Source organism: Triturus cristatus, chromosome 4_1 (assembly GCF_964204655.1).
Source record: "Triturus cristatus chromosome 4_1, aTriCri1.1, whole genome shotgun sequence".
Classification (NCBI taxonomy): domain Eukaryota; kingdom Metazoa; phylum Chordata; class Amphibia; order Caudata; family Salamandridae; genus Triturus; species Triturus cristatus.
In genome coordinates, this window is record NC_140585.1 from 54,355,536 (window position 1) to 54,362,920 (window position 7,385).

Sequence of the window (7,385 nt, forward strand, 5' to 3'; positions counted from 1 at the left end):
CCTCATCCAGGGAAGCCTTTCTAGTGATGAAGGAGCTTCTTAAACCACAGGATCCCATTCTTGTCCACGACAGACCACAGGAAAAATGTCTGGAATTGGCCACTTACTTCAAAAATAAAATTGACACCATTATTAGTTCTCTCCCTCCGGTGATGGGAACCCCGACTTCGTCTGAAGACTTAAGCATGTCGGAAAATTTATTGACGTCTTTTGGCCCCGTAACCTCAGGCGAAGTACTGAAGGTCCTCGGGAGCTTGAAGAGTGGCTCGCCTCGAGACCCAGTCCCAATGCGGTATTTAAAGCAGGCTGCCCCATCGATAGGAGAGCCTTTGACCGATTTGGTCAATCTCTCCTTCGCTCATGGCACGGTACCGCCAGACTGGAAGAGCGCAGTCGTTAAAGCGCTTCTGAAGAAGCCTGGCTTAGATCCACAGAACTTAGCCAATTTCAGGCCCATCTCCTTGCTACCAGGGATTAGTAAGGTTGCCGAGAAACTGGTTAACCGCCAACTGTCCAACTTTCTCGAGGAGAATGGTCGGTTGAGAGACTCCCAGACGGGATTCCGACCGGGTCATGGAACCGACACGGCCCTGCTAGCAGTTGTAGAGGAGGCCAGAAGCACTTTGGATACAGGGGGGTCAGTGGCAGTGATCCTCCTGGACCTAAGTGCGGCCTTCGATACTGTCAACCATGGAGTGTTGACACAACGCCTAGCAGAGACAGGAGTCACAGGAGCGGCCCTGGAATGGCTGGCCTCTTTTCTGGAGGGGCGTACCTTCGAGGTTTGGGAAGGCAACGCAAAATCTCCTCCCTTTCCACTTCACTGTGGGGTGCCTCAGGGCTCATCCCTAAGCCCCACGTTATTTAACGTGTATATGGCACCCCTTGAGGGTGTGGTGTCTCCGTTTGGCTTTAAGACCATAAGCTATGCGGATGACACTCAGCTAGTGGTGGGTCTGACACAGCTGGAGAAGCAGCCTGAAACGCTCCATTCATGCTTAAGAGAGGTGTTTGACTGGATGACCAGGTCATCGCTCAAATTGAACGGCTCAAAAACTGAGCTGATGATCTTGGGCCACTCAAACTTCGCCCTCTCGCCGAGCAGCTGGCCCAACTGTATGGGCACTCCGCCTGACCCAAAGAAGGAAATTAAGAGCCTGGGGGTCTGGCTGGAGCCTGATCTGTCCTTTAGGACACACGCCAAGAAGATCGCTGGCGTGTGTTATGGACTGCTCCGCTCGGCCCGTAAGGTTCTCCCCCTCTTACCGGAACTCTCCCGGAAGCTGTTAGTCCAAGGTCTAATCATCTCACGCCTGGACTACAGTAATGCACTCTTTCTCGGAGCACCGGAATCAACGTTCAAAATCCTGCAACAAGTGCAGAACGCGGCAGCCAGGCTGCTGCGGAACGTTCCGGCCAGGCAATCAGCCAGGCCCGCTCTAAAGGCACTCCATTGGCTCCCGGTCAAAGAGAGAGTGACCTTCAAAGCCCTCTGTATTGCTCACAAGAGCATTCAGGGGAAAGGACCTGCTATTCTGAAGGACATGATTCGGCCCTATAAGCCCACCAGAGCCTTACGCTCCGATAATAAACACCTCCTTCAGATAAAGAGAATTAGGAGAGCCCGTTCAGGTGGCAGGAGCTTTTCCATCCATACTGCACACGCCTGGAACTCCCTCCCACTCTCACTACGCTCTGAACCAAACCTGCTCAGGTTCAGGAAACATTTGAAAACTTATCTATTTCCAGAATAATTCTAAATCTGTTCTGCTTCACACAGGCAGCTTGCTCTGATTCTCTATAAGCGCTGGGATGCCTCTGGGTAACCGTGCGCGGTACAAAATTCGTTAATAATAATAATAATACTCGGTGAAGCAACTGAGAGAGTTCGGGCAGGGGATGGGGGTGCCTGGGGTGCGGAGGGCCAAAGATCGGAACTCCGTACCGCCATAAGGGCATGGGTAGAGGCCCACCCAGAAGGGAGAGAGGATGAGGGACAGGAGGCGCCAGATGCACCTCAGGAGGAGAGCGCCCAGGAAGTACTAGACATACTTAACGTAGATATGTCTGAAAATGTGCCCCCAGGGAGACGTTCTGGGGCCAGTAGTAGGACAGGGTCTAGGAGGAGCGCGTCTCCGGAGGAGTACGAGGACAGGAGGGAAGAGAGGCAATTAAAGTGGGAGCTAGCAAAATTGGAACATGAAAGAGAGAGAGAAAGAGAGAACAAGAGATGGGCAATGGAGGAAAAGAAGCTGGCGCACGAGCTTCAGCTGAAAGAGTTGGAGCTGCGCGCCCTCCAATTGAATGCGTCCAATAAGGACAATGGTGGCAGCATACCTAAAGAGTCTCACGAGTCAAAATTCTACCTACCTAAGGAAGTCATTGCCAATTACACAGTGGGGGACGACACTGCTAAATGGTTGGAGGCATACGAGGTAGCCTTGACTGCCCATGGGGTACCCGAGAGTAATTGGGGAGGTGGTTTATATCGGTATATACCTCCCAATGTCAGGGACACCCTGCTATATTTGGCCAAGGCGGATCAGGTCAGGTATCCCCCCATGAAAGAGGCTTTACTGAAAAAATTTGGTCTTAACCCCGAGAGGTACAGGCAGAAGTTCTGTGGCAGCCATAAGCTGTCCACACAGACATGGGTGGATTTTTTTGATTATGCGAGAAAGGCACTAGATGGTTGGGTGCGTGGCAGCGAGGTGCAGGACTATCAAGGGGTGTACAATCTTTTTTTACGGGAGCACCTCTTGGATAAGTGCTTTCTGGAGCTGCGCCAACATCTGGTGGACCGCAAGTTGATGGATCCCCGTGAGCTTGCGGACGAGGCAGATATTTGGGTGAGCACCCGGGTGTCTCACAAGGGCCCCGGGGGAGAAGGCTCGAAAGGCGGACAGGGTTTCCCCCAGAAGAAAGAGGGGGGAGATAAAAAGGTGGAGTTCTCTAAAGACCCCCAAAATAAGTTTGGGAAGGGAGTAGGAACCCCACCCCCGTCCAATTCCACAAGACCCACTTACCCTGACAGGAGTCAGCAGCCAAGTATTGTGCGGTGCTACGAATGTGGGGAGATTGGACACTACAAGGGAGATCCCAAGTGTCGCAAGCGATCCCCAGCCCCAACGGGCGGGAAAAGTCCCGGGGTGAGTAGTATAGCGCTTGGGGTGGAGCTGCCCTTAGATAGGGAAGGGGAGTGGACAGGCCTGACCCTGGTTTCACTCGGGGATAGAGAGGTGGTCCCCGTAGTGTCCCTGCCCCCGAACACTGCTAAATATCAGCAGAGGGTGAGAATTAACGGGGAGGAGGTGGAGGCTCTGAGGGACACAGGTGCCAGCATGACCACTGTAGTGAGGCGGCTGGTGTCCCCAGACCAAGTAGTCCCTGAGGAGTTCTATCCGGCCGTATTGGCTGACGGCAGTGTGAGTCACTATCCCGTGGCTCGTATTCCATTTGAGTGGGGAGGAGTCAAAGGCCTACTAAGAGTTGCGGTGAGCCCTGCCTTGCCTGTGGGGTGCTTGCTAGGGAACGACCTGGAGCACACCAAGTGGAAAGATGTCGAGTTTCGAGCTCACACCGAGATGCTGGGATTACCAGGGTGGACTTGCGTAGTCACGCGGTCCATGGCTGCCCAGCATGGAACTCACCCTGGGTTGGAGCCTGGAATAATGGCCCAACCCAACACCAGAAGAGGAAAGAAGAAGGTGGTAGAGGACACGCCCCGTGAGATGGATGGGGAGGCCGCAGAGGTGCCCCCGGAGTCCGTGGAGGTGGATGTCGTTCCCGTGGAGGACTTGCCGACCCTTTCTGACTGGCATGTGGGAGGAGGCCCTACCCGGGAGGAATTTTGTCAGGCACAAAGGGCGTGCCCCACGCTTGAAGGCATGCGGCGACAGGCCGAAGCCCAAGTGGCCAGTCAGGAGATGGGAGGATATCATGTGTATTGGGAGGATGGTCTCCTATACAGTGAGCCCAGGGTGCCGGTACATGGATCTTCGAGGGCCATAGTGGTCCCCCAATGTTACCGGGCCTTCCTGCTGGAGTTAGCGCACGAGATTCCCTTAGCCGGACACCTGGGCCAGGACAAAACCTTTGCACGGTTGGTCCCTCATTTTTATTGGCCCAGGATGAGGATTGCCTCAGACACCTTTTGCAAGACCTGTAAGTCTTGTCAGGCAAGTGGCAAGACTGGGACTAAATTGAAGGTCCCTTTGTAACCGCTCCCCGTGGTCAGGACCCCTTTTGAGAGGGTCGGTATTGATATTGTTGGGCCATTGGACCCTCCGACCGCAGTGGGGCACCGGTTCCTTCTGGTTTTGGTGGACCACGCCACAAGGTACCCAGAGGCTATTCCTCTGAGGACCATCACTGCACCGGTGGTGGCGCGGGCACTATTGGGGATTTTTACCCGAGTGGGATTCCCCAAGGTCGTGGTGTCGGACAGGGGCACAAATTTCATGTCGGCCTACATGCAGGCCATGTGGAAGGAGTGTGGGGTGACCTACCGGTTCTCCACTCCTTACCACCCCCAGACTAACGGACTTGTGGAGCGCTTCAATACCTTCCACCTTCCACCACCCTGCTGGACAACCTGGCCAACCTCGGGCTGAAGCAACTGGTCAACACCCCCACCCACTACGCCGGCCACACGCTCGACCCCGTCTTCTCATCCAGCAAGCACGTCACCTTCAGCCACTCCACCGGACTTCACTGGACTGACCAAAGCTGCGTCCACTTCAGCTTCAAAAAGAACACGGTCCACCACCACCCGAAGCGGGTTCCCCACAGGAACTGGAGCAAGATCACCGTCGACCAGCTCGCCACCTCCCTCAGCCAGAACCCACCTGTCAGGACAACGGACCCTAACACAGCAGCCCTCAACCTCACTCAGTGGCTGACCTCCTGTGCCGACGACCTCGCCCCACTGAAGGACCCACTCACCAGGCACAGAAGCAAGAAGGCTCCCTGGTTCACCGACGAACTCAAGAACTCCAAGAAGGCCTGCCGCACCCTCGAGAAGGCCTGGCTCCTCGACAAGACCGCCGACAACATGACCGCCCTCAAACTCGCTACCCGCAGACACCACCAGCTCATCCGCACCACCAAGAAGAAATCTCTGAAGGAACGACTGGACAAGAACGCCCATGACAGCAAGGAGCTCTTCAACATCGTCAAGGAGTTCTCTAACCCCAGCACCGGCAACAACGACATCACTCCCTCACAGGAGCTCTGCGACTCCCTCGCCTCGTACTTCCACTGCAAGATCGCCAACATCCACAACAGCTTCGGCGTTTCACCCCCGCACCCATCGGTCGAACCTACGCACCCCGCCGCCATCCTCCAGACATGGACCAAGGTGACCCCCGAAGACACAACACGCATGATGAACACCATCCACTCTGGATCGCCGACAGACCCGTGCCCCCACCATGTCTTCAACAAGGCCGCCTCTACCATCGCACCCCACCTCCGAGACATCATCAACACCTCCTTCGACACAGCCACCTTCCCGGAAAGCTGGAAGCACGCCGAGATCAGCGCTCTGCTGAAGAAACCAACAGCAGACCCGACCGACCTCAAGAACTTCCGCCCCATCTCGCTCCTTCCCTTCCCCACCAAAGTCATCGAGAAGTCAACAAGCAACTGGCCGCTTTCCTCGAGTCGAACGGATCCCTCGACCCATCACAGTCCGGATTCAGAGCCAACCAGCACCGAGACCGCCCTCATCGCAGCCACCGACGACATCCGAGCCCTGCTGGACAACGGTGAAACAGCGGCACTCATCCTCCTAGACCTCTCCGCAGCATTTGACACTGTCTGCCACCACACCCTAGTCCAACGCCTCAACGACACCGGCATCCAAGGGACGGCCCTGGAATGGATCACCTCATACCTCTCCGGCAGAACTCAGAGGGTACGCCTCCCTCCTTTCCTCTCTGAGGCCACCGGAGTCATCTGCGGCGTCCCGCAAGGATCATCGCTCAGCCCCACTCTCTTCAACATCTACATGAAACCCCTCGCTGCCATCGCACGCCAACACAACCTCAACATCATCTCCTACGCCGATGACACCCAGCTGATTCTCTCCCTCACCAGAGACCCCGACACCGCCAAAACCAGCCTACACGAAGCGATGAAAGACGTCGCCAAATGGATGGACATCAGCCGCCTGAAATTGAACACGGACAAGACAGAAGTCCTCATCCTGGGACCATCGCCCTCCGCATGGGACGACTCCTGGTGGCCCCCGGCCCTAGGCACCGCACCCAAGCCTACGGACCACGCACGCAACTTGGGCGTCATCCTGGACTCCTCCCTATCTATGACCAGACAAGTCAACGCCGTATCCTCAGCCTGCTTCCACAACCTTCGCATGCTCCGTAAGATCTTCCGCTGGATCCCGACCGAGACCAGGAAGACGGTCACCCAGGCCCTCGTCACCAGCAGACTAGACTACGGAAACACCCTCTACGCCGGTACAACAGCCAAGCTTCAGAAAAGACTTCAACGTATCCAGAACGCCTCCGCCCGACTCATCCTGGACGTCCCCCGACGCAGCCACATCTCGAGCCATCTTAGGGACCTGCACTGGCTCCCCGTCAACAAGAGGATCACGTTCAGACTCCTCACCCACGCACACAAATCCCTCCACGACCTTGGCCCAAGATACCTCAACGACCGCCTGACCTTCTACACGCCCACCCGCCAGCTACGATCCGCAAACCTCGCCCTCGCCGTCGTCCCTCGCATCCAGAGAACCACCGCCGGAGGAAGATCCTTCTCCTACCTGGCGGCTAAGACATGGAACTCCCTGCCCGTCCACCTGCGACTGACCCCGGACCACCTCGCCTTCAGGAGACAGCTCAAGACCTGGCTGTTCGAGCAGTAGCAGACCCCCTCCCTCATGCGCTTTGAGACCCTTCCGGGTGAGTAGTGCCAATACAAATTTCTTGATTGATTGATTGATTGATTCAATAAGACATTGAAGGGTATGATCTGAAGCCTGCCAGAGGGCTTGAGGCGTAAATGGGACGTCCTCCTCCCCTGCTTGTTATTCTCCTACCGGGAGGTACCGCAGAAGGGAGTCTGGTTCAGCCCGTTTGAGTTGCTCTATGGCCATCCCGTTAGGGGTCCCCTCAGTTTAGTGAAAGAGGGGTGGGAGAAGACTTCGCAGAAGCTTCCCCGTGACATTGTCAGCTACATGCTGGCGTTCCGCAGCCAGATGGCCAAGCTGTGGAAGGCGGCCTCAGAGAACCGGGAGGCTAGCCAGACCGTGATGAAGGAATGGTATGACCGCAACGCTCGGACGGTCGAGTTGGACGTGGGACAGAAGGTGTGGGTCATGGAACCTGGGGAGCTTTGCGCCCTCCAGGACCGGTGGA